The sequence below is a fragment of the Mustela lutreola genome, chromosome 3 (genome assembly GCF_030435805.1).
Source record: "Mustela lutreola isolate mMusLut2 chromosome 3, mMusLut2.pri, whole genome shotgun sequence".
NCBI lineage: Eukaryota > Metazoa > Chordata > Mammalia > Carnivora > Mustelidae > Mustela > Mustela lutreola.
Window position 1 is genome coordinate 136,716,630 of NC_081292.1, and position 19,584 is coordinate 136,736,213.

Genomic DNA, 19,584 nt, shown 5'->3' on the forward strand with positions numbered 1-19,584 from the left:
AAAAAGAGTGGGTGTCAGGGAAGATTCTAAAGAGCAAGTGAAGCATTTATTATCTTGGAGGATAGTAGGAGTTCACCTGGTTAAATGAGGAATGGATTTCAGGTGGGGTAAAATGTATGGAGATACTGACAGAGCCTGTTGTATCTGTGTGTAAATGTGGGAGTCAGAGCTGGAGCTGAAGAGGTCTAGGGATCGGGTTATACACGGCTTTGCGTACCATGGTAATTAGCTTGCACCTGATTGTCCAAGTGGACAGCCTCTGAAGAATTCTAAAGAAGGAGGCTCTTTGGTTTCGCAGCATATTCTGACAGTCATGTGGAACAGAAGCAGAAGGGAAATTGGGAAGGCTGGACCTAGAGAGTGGCAAAGAGGTTGAAAGAGTGGAGACAGATTATTAGTCACAGAATTAAGAGGAAGAATTCATCCATGGGATTTCAAATCAGAGAACTTCAGTGGGAGAAATTTGATTGCCTAGTTGTTGAAAGGGCAAGATTTTATCAATGGAATTAGGTGATACTGAAGTGAGAAATAGGGAAGGTCTGGGATTGGGACCATATGGCCCTCCCGAGCTTGTGTGTATCAGCTGATGACTCTTTTGAACTGAATTCAGGAAATGACACAAAAATGATTTGCGCAATAAAATCAGGAGAACGAAGACTCTGAAGTCTGTACATTTGTAGAAAAATAACTAGAGTTGGTGAAGGTGGGGGAAGTAGCCATTACCAGAGGGTCATTTGTGAATAAATTTGGGCTGAATGGAAAGATCCCCGAAGAAAACCAAATGCCCTGAATCCAGCTCTTCCTCACTACGACCCATTCCCCCCCAGGTGCCTTCATTCTTCAGGTTGTGGGGATCAGAATTTTGAAAATCTTGAAGACCATGTACTCAAACCTACGTATTTCAGGATGAGGACAGAGAAAAGCAACGACTTGCAAGCCGTCCAGTAGAGGGGTCTTTCCTTGAGCCCGGGCTTCCAGACTCTAGTTCCACTGCTCCTTTCATTATCTACACCACTGCAGGCTGGGCAGCGCGGAGTCCCCGGCCCGGCCAGGTTCGCAGGGTCCACCAGCTGCACGTTGAAGGCCCCTTCCTCGCCCCGCCCCCGCTCCTGTGGGATTCCCTGTCCCGCCCCCTTCCCGCGCCGGGCGGGGTCGCTGCGCCGCCGCTTCTCGCGCGCTCGCGGGGTCGCGCGGACGCGGGTCGGGCCGCGGGTGCGGGGAGGTCGCCCGGCAGCCCGCGCCGCCGCCCCTTGCCTGACGCACGGAGGGGCCGGGACGCGATTTGCCGCGAGTGGCTGGAGTCGCCGCCGCCGCCGCCGTCCAGGGCCGCTCCGCCCCCCAGCCCGCCTTCCTCCCGCCTCGCCCTCCGCCTCCGTCCGCGCCTCGCTCGCGTCCCCGCGTCCTCCCCACCAACCCCGGAGGTGTCGGCCGCCCGCGCTCGCGCCAGCGCCAGCGCCAGCCAGGTGAGTGTGGCCGCCACGCGGCCCAGGCGGCCCGGGCGGGAGGAGCGCGCAGGCCCCGCGGCCGGGTAGCGGGCGCGGGCGGGTGGAGGCGGTAGCGGTGGCGGCGGCGGGCCCGGCTTTCTTCCTGGGCTCGGGCCGCGGGGCGGTGGAGCCGCGCGGCTGAGGGAGGGGCGCCCGCGTCCCCGCCGCCGCCTCCACCGCAGACAAAGCGCCTGAGGTGGGAGCCCCGCGGGCGGCCTCTGCCTCCGCGCTGGCTGCAGGGTGCGGCCGCGGCCCTCAGAGCCCGGTCGCTCTGGCCTCCTCCCCCCCCAAGCGCCCTCGTTCATTAATGGGTGAAAGGGACCCGCATCATGCAACAGGTTTGGGCGTTAATCCTTATTTTCCGGCGGGTCTCGTCTTCCCGGCGTGCGGGCACCACATGCGGCGGCGCCCGGCCCCGGGGACGAGCCCAGCGACCAGCTCCGGCGGCCGGCTTCTTTGTGTGGCCGGTGACCAGCCTTGCCCGGTGGGTGGGGGACTCCCGTCCCGAGGCCCCCGGGGCTCGGGATGCCTCCTGGATGCCTCCCTCGCGGCGTGGGTCTTGGCTTCCCCCGGGCCTGCCGGATGTTAACATCCCTCCAGCCTTTGGAGGAGTCACAAAGGGAAGGAAGAGGGTTGGCAAGGATTTGTGGTTATGTATTTATTTTTTATATGTTAGGTAGACTGATAGCAGAAAGGAGCCGCAGTCTGGCCGGCTCGTGAGGGTGCGGGTGGGATTTCACCGTGGGATGCACGGTTTGGACTCGCTGCTGCTCTGACAGCAAGTGGTTTTCTTGGTGCTTTGACATCTTTCTCTCATACACAGATAGCGTATCGCCCCAGAAGTTGGAAGTGCTGTTGAGGGAGTAACTCTGTAGCAGCCGTTTGACAGGTCATCTCTTCCTGCACCTCTTAATGCACCTATTTCTGTGATAAATACACCCGTTACACATCGTGGCATAGGTTAAATTAAAATTGCCACTGAAAATACCCCCATTTTGGAAAATGTTAATCCATATGGTTTTCTTTGGCTTGATTTTGGCGTATTTTGTTAGATGTGAACACTCCCCCCCCCCCCCCCCAAGCCCCAAGGAAGAGTACATAACAAAGCACAATTTATTTTTGTTCACATACCTTGGTCATGGTGTTACCTAGCTGGTTTCATTGGTATGCTATTTTAGTATAACAATACTAAATGGAAGGAAAATATCTTACTTTTGCTTTGAGCAATAAAATGCTTCTTTGTTCTAGAACCAGGAAGCTTTTATACATAATACTTTCTGTGGACAAAAGTTGGTGACTCTCGGGTGCCTGGGTGGCTCAGTGGGTTAAGCCGCTGCCTTCGGCTCAGGTCATGATCTCAGGGTCCTGGGATCGAGTCCCGCATCGGGCTCTCTGCTCGGCAGGGAGCCTGCTTCCTCCTCTCTCTCTCTGCCTGCCTCTCTGCCTATTTGTAATCTCTGTCTGTCAAATAAAATAAATTAAAAAAAAAAAAAAAAGTTGGTGACTCTCTTTACCCCATGACCCAATACGTGAAAAAATTCCCAAATGACTTAGCATTACACAACTCTATAGATTGTTTTTCTATCCCAAACTGCAGGAAGTCATTTTGCTGTGTTTTTATTCAGGCAATCTAGACTAAATTTCGTCTTAAAATTTGGGCCTTACTCTATAAATTCCCCAGCATTAGGGAATGAGTTGATTATATTTAAATAGTTTGCTAAGCATTTTAAGCCCTGAGAATAATAATAAGAAAGAGTAATGGAGATTAGAAGCTGGTGATGGATTTAGCAGAGTGACAGCAGATTGGAACACGGAATGTGGTAGAGGTTGCAAAGTTCCATCTACTTGGGTTTTAGTTGATCAGTGGCAAGGACATATCTGAAAAGTAAATGTCCAGTAATTTAAAAAGCAGAAAAGGGTGTAACATTTTGGCTTATCCTACCCCCCTCCCCCACCCTCTGGTGTACTCTGTAAAAACTCCTTGAAGCTCTTTCTACTCCCTAAAAACAAACTTGCTATTAATAGGGACTTTACTTTTAAAGAAATAAAATTATGCCAAATTAATCTGATCCATGGAAAGTTTTTCTAACATGATTAGTAGTTTTACTTTACCCAAAATACCGTTCATCTTTGTAACATCGAACTTCAAAGAGCTTTCATAGCTGTTCCAGGATACAGGAACAGCCTCTTGAGAAAAGTAGCACTTTGAATAATGAAAAGGAACAGAAACTTACATTTCTATAATAGTTTTCTTTTACAGAGATATAATTCATATACTGTAGAATTTACTCTTTTAACGCATACAATTCTGCGGTTTTAGTATACTTATAAGGTAGTGCAAAACATCACCAGTTCAAGAACATTTTCAATTGCTGAAAAGAAACCCTTATACCCATTAGCTATCACTCGCATTCCTCCTCCCCAGCACTTGGCAACCATTGATCTAGTTTCTGTCTAGAGATTTGCCTGGACATTTCATATAAACAGAATCATACAAATATGTGGCCCTTTGTGTCTTTTACTTAGCATCTTAGTTTTAGGGTTTATTCACATTATGCATGTATCACTACTTCATTCCTTTTTATGGCTGAATAATCTTTCTTGTATGGATATGCCACATTTTGATGATTATTTCATCCATTGATGGACGTTTGGGTTGTTTCCACTTTCTGGCTATTATGAGTAATGCTGCTATGAACATTCATTTACAAGTTTTTGTGTGTGCACATGTTTTCAGTTCTCTTGGGCATATACTTCGATGTGGTATTGCTGGGTCATATGATAACTGTTTAACTTTAGGAATTGCCAAACTATTTTCCATAGCTGCTGTAGCATTTTACATGTCCACTAGCAAAGTATGAGGGTTCCATTTTCTCCAGTACTTGTTAATGTTGTCTTTTTGATAATAGCCATCCTAGTGGGTGTGAAGTGGTATCTCATTTGGTTTTCATTTGCATTTTCCTAATGGCTAATGATGTTGAGTATCTTTTCATGTTCTTATGGATTATTTGTTTATCTTCTTTAGAAAAATGTCTAATTTATAATAGCTTCTAACTTTGTGTTTTCATGTGTATTTTCTATTTCGTCTTCGAAATAATTCTGTAAGTTAAGTTTATCCCTATTTTACTGCTGGGAAGCTAAGGTGCAAAGAGGTTAAATAATTTGCTTGTTTTTTAACCTTACAGAGTTAGTAGGAGGGTTTGAATATAAATTCAGGTCTTCTAACTCTACTTCCTGCATTCCTTTTACCCCAAGAGGCATACAGAAGTTAAATTGTGTTTGCAAATTTGCTTGGCTAATCATTGGCAAAGTGGGGGGAAATAAATAAAAGCAAACCAAACAACAAAAAGCAGGTGGTCATACTGCCTGATACTCATCAGATTTTACTATTTTTTTAAAAAAATATTTGTTTTTTTTTTTTTTTTAAGATTTTATTTATTTGACAGAGAGATCACAAGTAGGCAGAGAGGCGGGGGGAAGCAGGCTCCCTCCTGAGCAGGGGGCCCGATGCTGGGCTCAATCCTAGGATCCTGAGATCATCACCTGAGCCGAAGGCAGAGGCTTAACCTACTGAGCCACCCAGGCATCCCAGATTTTACTATTTTTAAATAAATTCTTTGGGTTCTCCTATCCTAAGAAATTAGGTAGGATTTTCACATTTCCTCTAGGGAAGCAGTCAGAACAATTAAACCTAGTAACCCACCTTATTGGTGGCATAGCTAATCCTAGAACCCACTCTTCACTGAGACATCGTGTTTTATATTATCCTGCAGCTTCCGTGTTCTCTATTTTCCCACTGATTTATTCACTGTATCTTAAAATAATTGAATAATATAACATTTTTCATAAACACTAAAATTCTGGGTGAAACTGAAATTAACTTTTATTTTTGAGCAGGGCAGTTTGCCAGTTTCATTTCGAAGTGCAGGATAACTAAGATACGAATTTCAGACATAGGTATACAAAATTATCAGCTCTTTAGAGGGTAGGTAGAGGCATATGTTAATTATTTATCTTTGCAAGTCCATTATCTGACATAGTGCCCAGTACTCTTGAATACAAATGAATTTTTTTAACCTGCCCCCCCAAAAAACCCAGCAAAAATTATCTAGTACTCTTTTTTAGAAGAAAGGCAGTACAAATTCCAGAAAAAGAATGTATTTCTTACCCCTGACACATGACCTAAAAATATAATAAATGATAAAAATTAGAACTTGATTTAAAATTCAGCACTTATGGAAGGAAGTAACTGTTGTTCCATCCTGTGTTTTAAAAGATAGGCTCTAGACGGGGCACCTGTGTGGTGCAGTTGGTTAAGAGTCCAACTCTTGGTTTTGGCTCAGGTAGCGATCTAGCCCTGTGTTGGGCTCTGTGCTCGTCTGCTTAAGACTCTCCCTCTCTGGGCCCCTGGGTAGCTCAGTGGCTAACTGCCTGTCTTTGGCTCAGGTCATGATCCCAGGGTCTTGGGATTAAGCCCCACCTTGGGCTCCCTGCTCTATGAGAAGCCTGCTTCTCCCTCTCCCACTCCCGGTGCTTGTGTTCCCTCTCTAGCTGTGTCCATCTCTCTCTCTCTGTGTCAAATAAATAAATAAAATATTAAAAAAAAATTTTTTTTAAAAAGAAAGATTCTAGCTCTCCTTCTGCACCTGCTCCTCGCCCTGTGGACACATACTCTTTCTGTCTCTCTCTCTCTCAAATAAATAAATAAATCTTTGAAAAAAAAAAAAAAATAGACTCTAGGGATGCCTGGCTGGCTGGCCCTGTTGGTAGAGTATGTGACTCTTGATCTCCGGGTCCTGAATTCAAGCCCCATGTTGGGCATAGAGTTTACTTTAAAAAAAAAAAAAAGGCTCTAAGTACCTGGTGGCTGGCACAAGTGTTTATTAGCTCAGTGCCCATACATAGGAACTACACCCTGAATGTTGGTTAAATAAGTGAATGTCCAATGAGTGAATAAAAGGATTAGTTTTTATTGTAGCATGTAGAAGAGATAACAGCAAATGAGTATTTAGGCTGTGCTTTTCATTTGTATATTTTAATAGCAAACATGATACATGTTCATTATAAAAATTCAAATAATATGTGGGTATATTCAATAAAAGCTGAAAATCTTCTTTACTTCTGGTCCCCTTCCCTTCCTTCACCCCCAAGATCATTCCTGTCCCAGGTAACAATTGTTAAAAGTTTAGGATTTATATTTCCACTTGTGTCTTTGGTTTCTGTGTGCATATGTATAAATATGCATTTACAAATCTGGCCATATTATATACATACATTCACAATGGTTTTTCCTTTACAAATAGGATCATACTACACTTTTAAATGAAATATATTAAGCATTTATAGTCACAAATGATAAATGTAATATTTATTACTATTGCCTGGGTTTGGTATCAGGATTAAGCTTACCTCTAAGAATGAATTGAGAAATATTCCTTTATTCCCCTGTGCTTTAGAATAGTGTAAAAATATCTGCCCTCTAAGCATTTATTAGAAATTCCTGGATAACCTCGGGAGAGGGAAGAGCTCTGAGGCAACCTTTCAAATTTTTCTTGTTTTTATTTGGTCTGTTAAGTTTTGGTTCTTATTTTCTGTTACAATTTTGGTGAAAGAATCCTTTAAAATTTTCTAGGCCATTTAGAGTTCGAGTTTAGTAGACCATGATTTGTAAATACTTGTATGGTTTTGAGGCAGCTTAGTAGGGAAAAGTAGTGGTGTAAACACTTGATTTAATCCGCTTTATGATTTACTAGCTTTGTGACTTTGGACAGGTTAATAATTTCTCTCAGTAAAATGGGATAAATATACTCACTTTATAGGGTAGGTATTAGGAAAGAGATTAGTATATGTTCAGCATCTAATAGGAGTTCAGACTTTTTATTTTTTTCTTTGTATGGTCATCAGTGACAAACATGAGGTATTGGGTTCTGCTGTTAGCATGCTGCTTGGTGTACTGGAAAGAGCATTAAGACCTTGGAGTTTTAGCCTGTGTCTCACGGTTATTAGCCATTGGCTTTGGACAAGTCTGTTTAGCTTCTGTTTCCTTACCTATAAAAAAAAAGTAGGAAAACTAACACTTGTTGAGCACCTATTCTATATGCATTTAGACAGTTTACAAATCTTAACCTCATTTAATCCTTTCAATAACTCTATCAAATAGAGATGACGTTTATTTCCCATCTTAACAGTCAAAACAAAGGTGCAGGAATTGGATTTTCTGACATCCATTTAAAGGTACTGCCCACCCTCTACGCCTGTCCATGTTTGTTCAGTCTACTCGGTACAGCTATCCTCTCTTGGGGATGAGAGGGTGTGCCCCTGCGTACAGGGAATTCCAGATGAGCATACTGCAAACTGAAATACCAAATTTATTAAAAAAAACAACAACCCCAAACTGAACCAGTATAGGATGAGACTACTTATTTATTAATGATTCCCATTAATAAAATACAAATACAGGATGGTTAATGTATCCTAATGCATATACTTGAGAGTAATAATTTAAGTTTTTATTATTATTTTTTTAAATTTATTTGAAAGACAGAGATCACAAGTAGGCGGAGAGGCAGGCAGAGAGAAAGGGGGAAGCAGGCTCCCCGCTGAGCAGAGAGCCCAATATGGGGCTCGATCCCAGGACTCTGGGATCATGACCTGAGCTGAAGGCAGAGGCCTTAACCCACTGAGCCACCCAGGCGCCCATAATTTAAGTTTTTAAGTACTTGTGTTGTTCACTTACAGAAATTACAAATTCTTGGAAAGGAGTAGAGAAATGCATTATAATTCATTGTCTACTTGCAGACTTGCAGAGTCATTTAAAAAATGAACCTACCTTTGTCAGCTGGTGTATAAAGAGCTATTGATTATGTTCTTGAAAGGTAGTCAGTTGTATTGTATTTCCTTTGATAGGGTTTGCCAAAGCTTTTGCTCTGAGTTTCATTTTATTTGATCAGAGGCAATGATATTGATTTGGCTTTTTTGCTAGCTTTGTGCTAGGGATACTAAAAATAAAATGCTGTTAGGACATTACAAATTAAATTGTGATTGAATAATAGTATAGAAGGTCACGAAATTCTGTCTACTGAAGCTTCATTTATCATTTTTATTCTATTTGGTAGGAGTGGGAATTCCTATGTTTAGTTTAGAGAATTTTTATCAGAATTAGGTTTGAGTTGTGCTATGTAAATTCTCATTGATACTGAATTTTTCTTTTTGGCAGAATACAGTACAAAGTGTCATGAGCTCTATGTGTTGGAAAATATGTTTCTCTTCAAAGAGTTTATACTCTTAGGGAGGCACTGAAGGAAGAAACAAAGTAAAAGGACAGAGTGAGTTCTTAAAGCTTGTGCCTGCTTTTTGGAAAATCAATTTTGCTGCATTGGGTTTTTGTAAGGTACCATATGTATCGCCTGATGGGCACTATCACAAACATCCCAGTTCTTTGAAAACTGGTAGTTGTTTATCTTCTATATCTTATGCATTTTATAGTGTTCTCTCTCTTTTAAAAATTTTTTTTTAATTTTAATTTTTTTTTAAAGATTCTATTTATTCATGCTACAATAAAAACTAATCCTTATTTATTCATCATTCATTCAAGAAGCAGGCTCCTTGATGAGCAGAGAGCCTGATGCGGGGCTTGATCCCAGGACCCCAGCTGGGATCATGACCTGAGCCGAAGGCAGAAGCTTTAACCCACTGAGCCACCCAGGTGCGCCTCCCCCCCCTGTTTTTTTAAAAGACTTTATTTATTTGTCTCAGAAAGAAAGAGAGGGAGCGAGTGAGCATAGGCAGAGTGGCAGGCAGAGGTAGAGGGAGAGGGCTCCCCGCTGAGCAAGGAGCCCAATGAGGGACTGGATCCCAGGATGCTGGGATCATGACCTGAGCTGAAGGCAGCTGCCCAACCGACTGAGCCACCCAGGAGTCCTGTTCTTTTTGTTTTATAAAAATTCCTCTTTGGTCTAAGTAGATAGAAGTTCCTCATTGGAGTACCTTTCTGTTTTATCTCCAGGACTGTGGACTGGGTTTTCCTTTTTGTGATGGCTACTAGAAAGCCAAAGCCAGATTTGTGGCACACTCCAGAGCAGGCATAGTGATTTTGTGCTCTACTTTTTTTTTCTTTTTCTTGGCACCATTTTAGTGTATTCTTTATTCTTTTGCTTTTACTTTAAAAATTTATTGACTTTTTATAGTTCACATATTCTTGTCTCAATCATTTTCAGAACAAAATAGTGGTGTATATGTAAATAAATATACATGAAATCCATGGAAGAACATATCAAGGCAAACAGATTAATATAGTAGAGACCAGATGTGGCAAATAGGTTTTATTCATGGGCTAGCTTTGATTGATGGTGGCTTTGTGGAACATTGCATTACGGAGTAGTTGGAGGCAGCATGCAGATTTAGTGGGAAAGACCACTCTGATCACTGAGCAGTTTTGTTGTTTTGGGTGTGGGAGTAGTGATAGCATGGGTGCCTCTATTTGCCATCCCTTTTATAGAAAAAACATACAGCATATTGAATAGTACAATAAGTAGGTGGATTTTTATGTTTAGAGCTAGGTTTGGCTGGAAAAGATGTAGATTTGAGGAACAAGTTGGTGAATTTTTGAAACTGGCAGTCAGATTGGTTCATCTAGAATACAGTGTCTCTAGTGCATTAAGGAAAAATTAGGTCGGTGGAAAAATTGAGGAATGGAATGTGATAGCCTTAACAGGTAGATGGAGGTGATTAGACTTTTTTATCTCTTAAAATTCTAATTAATTCCTTATATTATTTCCAGTGGTTTTGCTTTAGTTCAGGTCTTTGTCATCCTTTTAATTTTAAAAGTTAAATTATTTTTTGAGTAGCTAATGCATTCATATATTTCAAAATTAAAAAGGTACGAAAGGACACATTAAAAAGTCTTCCTTTTACTCCTGTTTCTCAACTACTGAGTTTTCTCCTCCATAGGGTCAACCAGTATTATCAGATTTGTAAGTATCTTTCCAGAAATATTTTCTGTATACATTTGTGTTTTCCTGTCCATTTTACACAAATAAATATTTCTGTACCTATATATGGAACTGTTTCTTCCATACTATATACAATATTCTGTATCTTACATTGATCATTTCTTAGAGATTTTTTTCATATCAGTACACAAGGAATTTTCTTCTTTGTTAAAAAATAAACCTTTTGGGGCGCCTGGGTGGCACAGTTGATTAAGCCTCCAACCCTTAGTTTCAGCTCAGGTTGTGATCTCAGGTTGTAGGGTTGAGTCATCAGTCAGGCTCCATGCTCAGATCAGAGTCTGCTTAGGACTCTCTCTCTCTGCCCGTCTCTACCCCCCATCCCAGCTCTCTTTTTCTAAAATAAATAAATCTTAAAACCAAAAACCTTTTGCTTTGGAATAATTTCAGATTTACAGGAAAGTTGTGCAAAACAGTACAAAAAGTTCCTATATATAACTCACCCACTTCATTTCCTCAAATGTTATTATCTTACTGTGGTACATTTATCAAAACTGGGAAACTGAACATCAGTACCTTATTGTTAACTACACTGTAGACTTTATATGGATATCACCAGTTTTTCCATTAATGTCCTCTTTCTGTTACAGGATTTCATCCAGAATACCACATTGCATTTATTTATCTTGTCTCCCTAGTTTCCTCTGACAGTTTCTCAGTCCTTTTTTTTTTTTTTTTTTTAACTGTCTTGAGGAGTGCTGGTCAGATAGCCTACAGAGTCTCTCTCAACTTGGGTTTGTCTGATGTTTTCCTCATGATTAGAATAGGGCTATGGCTTTCTGAAAATAATACACAAAGTTGAGTTGCTCTTCTCATCATGTCATGTGAGGGAATACTTGATATTTCTGTGACATTACTGGTGATGTTAACCTGGATCACTTGGTTAAGGTAGTGTTTGCCAGTTTTCTTCAATGTAATGTTACTATCTTTTTTTCCCTTTTTGTACTTCATTTTTAAAAGTGAGTCACTGAATTCAGTCTGCCTTCAAAGTAGGAGGGAGAACTAAAGGACTTTCTTTTAAAAAATGTAATACCCTTGGGGGTGCCTGGTTGACTCTGGGTGGGGAGTTCGAGCTCCAAGTTGTGTGTAGAGATTAAAATGTAATACTCCTGGGGTGCCTGGGTGGCTCAGTCAGTGAAGCATCTGCCTTCAGTTCAGGTCATGATCCCAGGGTCATGGGATCAAGTCTTGCATTCGTCTCCTTGCTCAACAGAGAACCTCCTTTTCCTTCTGCCTGCTGCTCTCCTTGCTTGCGATTTTCCCCTCTCTTTCTCTGAAAAAGAAATAATAAAATCTTAAAAAAAAAAAAAAGTAATACTCCTTAAATGGATGTACTATATATTTTATTCAGTTATTTTCCTGTTGATCTATATTTAGATGATTTAACATAACAGTTAAGAAAACAGGCTCCAGAGCTAACACTACCAATGATCAAATCTTGGCTACATGTTAGTTACGTGATCTTGGGCTATTTTTACTTGGCCTCTCAGTTTCTTCATCTTTAAAATGGGGTTGTTAATAGCACATACCTTATAGTACTGTTGAGAGAATTTAATGAGAAAATATGCAAAGTGCTTAAAATAGTGTCTGCTGCTATATTAAGTGCTAGATAAGTGTTTGCTATTATTCACTTTTTTGTCCTTACAATAATACTGCAATAAGTAAGTTTGTATATGTTATTTCGTACACGGTGGTGGGGCAGGTGAGTATACCATATGATAAATTTCTAGAAATGCTTACTTGCCTTTGTAATTTTGATAGATCTTGCCAAATTTGCCTCTCATAGAAGTTATAGTATTTTGCATATTCATCAGATTCATGAGAATGCTGAGTTGTTCTAATAACAACGAAAAAAGATATGAGAGCATCTGTGTTTCTGTATCCATGTTATCAAATTATTTGATCTTTGCCAATTGATTGGTGCCTACTTTTATTATGAAATAATTTGAGCATCTTTTTTTTTTAAGACTATTTATTTATTTGACAGAGATCACTAGTAGGCAGAGAGGCAGGCAGAGAGAGAGACGGAAATAGGCTCCCTGATGAGCAGAGAGCCCGATGCAGGGCTTGATCCCAGGATCCTGACCTGAGCTGAGGCAGAGGCTTTAACCCACTGAGCCACCCAGGCGCCCTGAGCATCTTTTTATTGAGCCATTTAAGAGTTTAGATTTTGATGCTCCTTGTATTGTAACCTGGACTTCATCAGCTGGGAAATGATAAAAAATGTTGATGGCGGAAATAATTATAATTACTAGGTAAGGAATAATTTGTACCTGGGAAAGACTGTGGTTGCAAGAAGTGGGTCATTAGTGGGTCATTAAGTTGCCGGCCTCTCTTCTGGTGTGATAGTGGGGTGTCTTTGTAACTGTTATTTAAAAAGCTTTTTTTTTTTTTTTTTAAAGATTTTATTTATTTATTTGAGGGTTGGGGAGAGCATAAAGAGAGAAGCAGACTCCCAGCTGAGCAGAGAGCCCTTCACGGGGCTTGATCCCAGGACCCTGGGATCATGACCTGAGCAAGAAGGCAGAGGCTTAACCAACTGTGGCACCCAGGCCCCTGTTTTTTAAAAAGTTTTAAGAAGGGTTGCCACCATCCTACATTTGCAGCTAGAAATGAAGGAAGCTGTAGGGGTGCAGGTTGGAAGGAAAGGCTGCAGTTGCATTAAAGTAAGACTGAAAGTTAATCAACCTGACACATTTTTTTATGATACTTATTTTTATGTTGCATAATAATTAGGCAGAAATTAAAATATTTTGTTATTAGTTGTATATTTATAATTAAATTTTTTTTTAGATTTTATTTGTTTATTTGACAGAAGGATACACAGTGAGAGAGGGAACACAAGCAGGGGGAGTGGGAGAGGGAGAGGCAGGCTTCCTGCCAAGCCAGGAGCCGGATGCGGGGATCGATCCCAGGGCCCTGGAATCAAGACCTGAGCCAAAGGCAGACGCTTAACAACTGGGCCATCCAGGCGCCCTTGTAATTAATTTTAACATCCAGTTTTATGAGTTTTTCTTTATTATTGCATTCTCTGGTATGTATAATCATGGTCAGTTTGTAGTTCTTTTTCTGATATCATGTATTTTTTTTTTTAAAGGTTTTTATTTATTTGACACACACAGAGAGAGGGAGTACAAGTAGGCAGAGTGATAGGCAAAGGGAGAAGGCAAGTGGACTTCCCACTGAGAAAGGAGCCTGACTCGGGACTCTATCCCAAGATCATACGAACATGACCTGAGCTGAAGGTAGCTGCTTAACTGACAGCCACCCAGCGGCCCCTCCGATATCATATATTGTGTACTGTTAAGTGGTTATGGTTAACTGCCCCCCTCTAATCCCCCAACCCCACCACTAACTACAGTATAAAAACCAAAAGTGTTGAATCTTACTTTACGTAACCTGGATGGGCAGGGTAGTGGGCTTGATGGCCCTTTGCTCTTTTCCTTTGTTGAGTTTCATATTTGGAGTTCATGAGCTTAACCTAGCCCATCTTGAAGGACACAGACCCTTTCCACCAGACAGTCCCTGCTACACACTGGAGGCTCTAAGAACTCTGAAATACGAGAACAGATTAGGGGGGATTAGAGGGGAGAAGAGGTACAAAATGACCACCATTCTGAGAGAAAGAAAGAAAGATAAAGAGATACCAAACGAGGAGAAGGAAGTAGACACCATGAAATTGGAATCTGGGTCCTTAGAATTTGAGATTCTTGGCTTCCGAATAGGATTAAAAGAGTGGAGAGGGCAAAGTAGAGCTCTTGTAACCTGTGAACTCTTTTGACCTGGTTTCCCCAGGCAGAAAGCGGTATGAAAGCATTTCTAGAGGACTCAGCAAAATAAAAACAAACATCTCCTACTCCCTCAAATCAAATCAAACCAAAAGGAAAACATATCTCCTAGATGCCTTAAACTACGAAACAAGTCTGAAACAAGTCTGTTAAAAGATGGAGTTCAGTTCTTTATAAGTCCTTTTCTGTTTTGATAGAGTAAGCTGGAAGAAAGCTCCCTCCTGGGGGCCAGAAGCATGAAGGATATCCTGAGGGTGGTAGAAAACCCAGAAGGCAGGGGAAAGGGAAGCTCATAGGCAGCTGAGAGGACAAATGTGGATTTTTGCAATTTTCACCAGATTCTGGGTTATCTTTACTCAGACAAATAAAAGCTCTGTTCCAAATATTTCCTCTCTGCAGGACAGGCAGCTAACCAGAAAGACGTCTTGTCATATGATGGAAACTATTACTGCTGCTTTGTAATTTGGCCTTTGTATCCAGTTTACTTTAAAAAAAGCCACAACTCCAAGATCAGAAATTTAGAATCATGCTTTGGGGCACCTGAATTGAACAGATGACAACACTTGGAGTACAGTTAATTCTATTTTTTTTTTAATTTAAGATTTTATTTATTTATTTGTCAGAGAGAGAGAGAGCACAAGCAGGGGGAGCAGCAGACAGTGGGAGAAACAGACTCCCTACAGAGCAGGGAGCTGGATGTGGGACTGAATCCCAGGACCCTGGGATCATGACCTGAGCTGAAGGCAGACGCTTAACTGACAGAGCCACCCGGGCATCCCCAGTTAATTCTTTCTTAAACATACAGTTTCTGTTTATTTTTTTTTAAAGATTTATTTATTTATTTGACAGGGAAAGAGTGTACGCATGAAAGAGGATAACAGGAGCAGAGGGAGCAGCAGAGGGAGAGGGAGAATCAGGCCTCCCGCTGAGCAGGGAGCCTGATGTGGGACTCAGTCCCAGGACCCTGGGATCATGAGGCTAGCTGAACACAGGTACTTAATGACTGAGACACCCAGGTGCCCCCATACAATTTCTGTTTAAATGCCATTTGAGTTGGGACACCTGGGTGGCTCAGTGGGTTAAGCCTCTGCCTTCAGCTCAGGTCATGATCTCAGGGTCCTGGGATCAAGTTCCACATTGGCCTCTCTGCTCAGCAGGGAGCCTGCTCCCCCGCCCCCACTCTCTGCCTGCTTCTCTCCCTACTTGTGATCTCTCTCTGTCCATGAATAAATAAAAATCTTTAAAAAAATAAAAAAAAAGCCATTTGAATTAACTTGCTTTTGTAAATTGTGAGACTATTTAAGCCTATCAGTTACTATCTTAGTGTGAATCATTTAAGCATATAATTACTGCTTTTCTCGTTAATACTTGTCTAAGATAAGGTATTAAGGAAATAAGAATGTTGATAGAAGAGGAGAGGTAATTTTATAACTTATATCTTTTGTTCAGGATCATGCTGGACATTGGTTTTTAATTTTCCATGACATTGGAGAATTGAGCGTAGCCTGGTGAAGGAAGAATAGGTGTTGGAGCCAGGATAAGTCTGGCTTAGCACAGAGCCTGGCCCTCCTTAATCATCCACATATGGTAACTAATATCTCCCCATCCACTGCTATTTGATCATTATTATTCTTATAATTTACTTTTATAGCACATCATTTAAATATCAGAAAGTGCAAAGGTTTCAGTGAAACTTCCCACCCGTTTGTAGTAAGATACAAAAAGTTTTTTGTTTTTTCAGTCATACATAACTTCCTTCTTACTTACCCCCTTTTTCTTTAATACCTGTCAACTACTCATCTGTTCTCTCTTTTTATAATTTTGTCATTTCAAGAATGCTATGTAAATGAAATCTGCATTATGTAAACCTTTGGGATTGGCTTTTTTTCATTCTTATAATCCTCTGGATATTCATTTAAGTTACTTTGTATTTTAATGGTTTGTTTCTTTTTAATTGCTGAGTACTTTTTCACACTATGGATGTACCACAGTTTATTTAAACATTCACCCATTGAGGAGAACTAGATTGTTTTAAGTTACTGGTTATTATGACTAAAGCTGCTACATACATTTTTGTGTAGTTATTTTTTTTTTTTTAAGATTTTATTTATTTGTTTGGCAGGGACAAAGAGACAGCGAAGAGCAGGAACACAAGCAGGGGGAGTGGGAGAGGGAAAGAGGCTTCTGGCCGAGCAGGGAGCCTGAGGTGGGTCTTGAGCCCAGGATCCTGGTATCATGACCTGAGCTGAAGGCAGACACTTCAGGACTGAGCCACGTAGATGCGCCATGTAGGTTTTTGTGGGAAAATGAGTCTTCCTTTTTCTGTGATAAGTGATCAGGAGTGCATTTGCTGGGTTGTATGGTTTTCATGGTTTTTTTTTTTTTTTTAAGAAATTGTCAAACTCTTTTCCACATTGGCCGTACCATTTAATTCCCAGTAGCAGTGTATGAATATTATGTACTGATTTTTTTTTCTGATGAAACAATTTTATTATTATTTTTAATAACTTTTGGAAACAAAGGACACTATCCAAAGCATATGCTTAATTATACACCACTAATATATAACTATTTTAAGGTATAATGAATTACTAATTTTTAGAAAATTTTAAATTTTTTATTAACATATAATGTATTATTAGCCCCAGGGGTACAGGTCTGTGAATCACCAAGTTTACACACTTCACTTCACAGCACTCACCATAGCACATACCTTCCCTAATGTCCATACCCGCCCCCCGCCCCCCCCCCCCCCATCCCTCAGTTTGTTTTGTGAGATTTAGAGTCTCTTATGGTTTGTCTTCCTTATGGACTGGATTTTGATCCCTCCAGAATTGATATGTAGAAGTCCTAACTTTCAGTATCTCACAACATGATTGTTTTGGAGGTAGTGCTTTTAAAGATGCAATATATGTTAAAATGAAGCCTTTACAGTGGACCTAATCCAATCTGAGTGATGTCCTTATAAGAAGAAGAAATGTGGATACACATCCTTGAGAGATGTCGATTCACAGAGGAAAGATCATGTCAGGGTGCAGTGAGATGAGATGGTAGTTATCTGCAAGCCAAAAAAAAGAGGCCTTAGAAGAAATCAAACCTGCCGACACTTTGATCTTGGATTTCTAGCCTCTGGAACTGTGAGAAAATAAATTTCTGTTGTTTAAGCCACTTAGTCTGTGGTATTTTGTTATAGCATCCCTGGCAGACTAATACAGTGAGTGATCCTTTTTTTTTTTCCTGCATTCTTGGTAACATTTGGTTTTTGACTTTTAATTTTAGCCATTCTGATAAGTGCATTGTGAGGTCTCACTGTTGGTGTAATTTGTATTGTGTTGGTGGCTGGATGATATTGAACATCTTTTCATGTGCTTATTTGTCAACTGTACATCTTCTTTGGTGGAACTCTATTCATGTTTTTTGCCCATTTTCTATTTGGACTTTTTTTTAAACTGTTGGAAATTTCAGGTATTGTTTTATATTATCTAGATATTAATTCTTTGTCAGATAGGTAGTTTGAAAATATTTTTTTCCACTCTGTAGCTTGTGTTTTTTCATTCTCTTAACATGGTCTTTCACAGAGCAATAGTTTTTGATTTTGATGAAGTCCAGTTTTTAATTTTTTTAATGGATTGTGCATTTGGTGTGAAATCTTGCTTAGCTATAGATCCTGAAAATTGACTTCTGAGATTTTGGAAAACTTTTTGTGAAAATTTTAGAGTTTTTTACATTTAAGACTATGATCCATTTTGAGTTAATTTGTGTTAATTTTGTTAATTTTCTTTTTTTTCCTCCCATGTATATCCAGTTGTTCTAGTACCACTTGTGGGAAAAGTAGTCTTTCTGCCTTGAATTGATTTTGTACCTTTGTCAAAAAACGGGCACATTTATAATTCTATTTCTGGGTTCTTTGTTCTGTTCCATTGACCTATATGTTTATTCTTCTGCCAATACCACAGTCTTGATTACCATAGGTATATAGCATGTCTTGAGATCTGGTAGACTGATTCCTCCTACCTTATTCTTTTCCAAATTTATTTTAGTCTAGTTCCTTTGTCTTTTTTATTTTATTTTATTTTTTTATTATTTTTTTAAAGATTTTATTTCTCAGAGAGAGTGAGAACAAGCAGGGGGAGCAGCAGACAGAGGAAGAAGCAGGCTTCCCGCTGAGCAGGGAACCTGATGCAGGGCTCGATCCCAGGGCTTGATCCCAGGACTCTGGGATCATGACCCGAGCTGAAGGCAGCTGCTCAACCCACTTGAGCCACCCAGACATCCTGTTCCTTTGTCTTTTTATATAAATTTTAGAATAATCTATCTACAAAGGATCTTGATGGAGAGGGATTTTGCCAGGACTTGCGTGAAACCCATGTATCAAGTTGAGGAGATTTGACATCTTTATTATATTGTGTCTTCCAATCTATGAACATGGTATCTCTCCCCATGTTTTATAGGTCTTTTTAGATTACTCTCATCAGCATTTTGTAGTTTTCAGTGTGGAAGTATTGTATGTTTTATTAGGTTAATATCTAAGCATTCTGTTATTTAGAGTGATTATAAATCGTGTTGTATTTTGTGTTCACAGGCTTATTATTAGTATATAGAAATACAGTTGATTTTTGTATGATATTTTTTATCCTGCAATGTTGGTGAACTCATTTATTTTTAAAGTTTTTTTTTTTTTAAGATTTTTATTTATTTGACAGACAGATCACAAGTAGGCAGAGCGGCAGACAGAGAGAGAGAGTAGGAGGAGGCAGGCTCCCCGCTGAGCAGAGAGCCCGATATGAGGCTCGATCCCAGGACCCTGGGATCACGACCCAAACCGAAGGCAGAGGCTTTAACCACTGAGCCACCCAGGCGCCCCTATTTTTAAAGTTTTTTGATAGATTCCTTAGGATTTCCTATATAGACAAATGAGTCATCTGGAAGAAGGGCGAATTTCATTTCTTATTCATTGATCTGTATGCCTTTTCTTTCTTTTTCTTTTCTCTTCCTTTCCTTCTCTTCCCTTTCCTTTCCCTTTCCTCCTTTTCCCTTTCCCTTTTCCCTTCCCTTCTGCATTAAGTTAACTGTAGTATATACTGTCCTACTGTAATAATTTTGAAGCCACTTTTTATTTCACATTATCTTAATTTCTGATGCCTAGTGTTATTAATATTCATAGTATCTATGGTTTTGTATCCTGTAGGACTGTATTGATGTAGATTTGTTAGTACAAACAATTCATCTTGTAAAAACAATGTAATCTTACAGTATCAATAAATGCAGTTCAGTACTGTAAATGTATTTTCCTTAGGATTTTCT

The 19,584-nt window shown here is 40.3% G+C and overlaps 1 protein-coding gene across 8 annotated transcripts in view; it reads left to right on the top strand.

The window, feature by feature from the left end:
* Window positions 1–1,172: 1,172 nt before the first annotated feature.
* The window catches only part of SESTD1 (SEC14 and spectrin domain containing 1), a 159,617-nt gene continuing 141,205 nt past the window's right edge, over window positions 1,173–19,584 (top strand). For 3 of the 8 annotated variants that reach the window (XM_059166901.1, XM_059166900.1, XM_059166902.1), the window contains exon 1: window positions 1,175–1,463. The gene's annotated coding sequence lies outside the window, so the exon portion shown is untranslated. Of the gene's footprint in view, window positions 1,464–1,671; window positions 1,823–19,584 lie in introns of those variants that run through there. The other 5 variants (XM_059166896.1, XM_059166897.1, XM_059166905.1 and 2 more) reach the window with 4 other exon arrangements.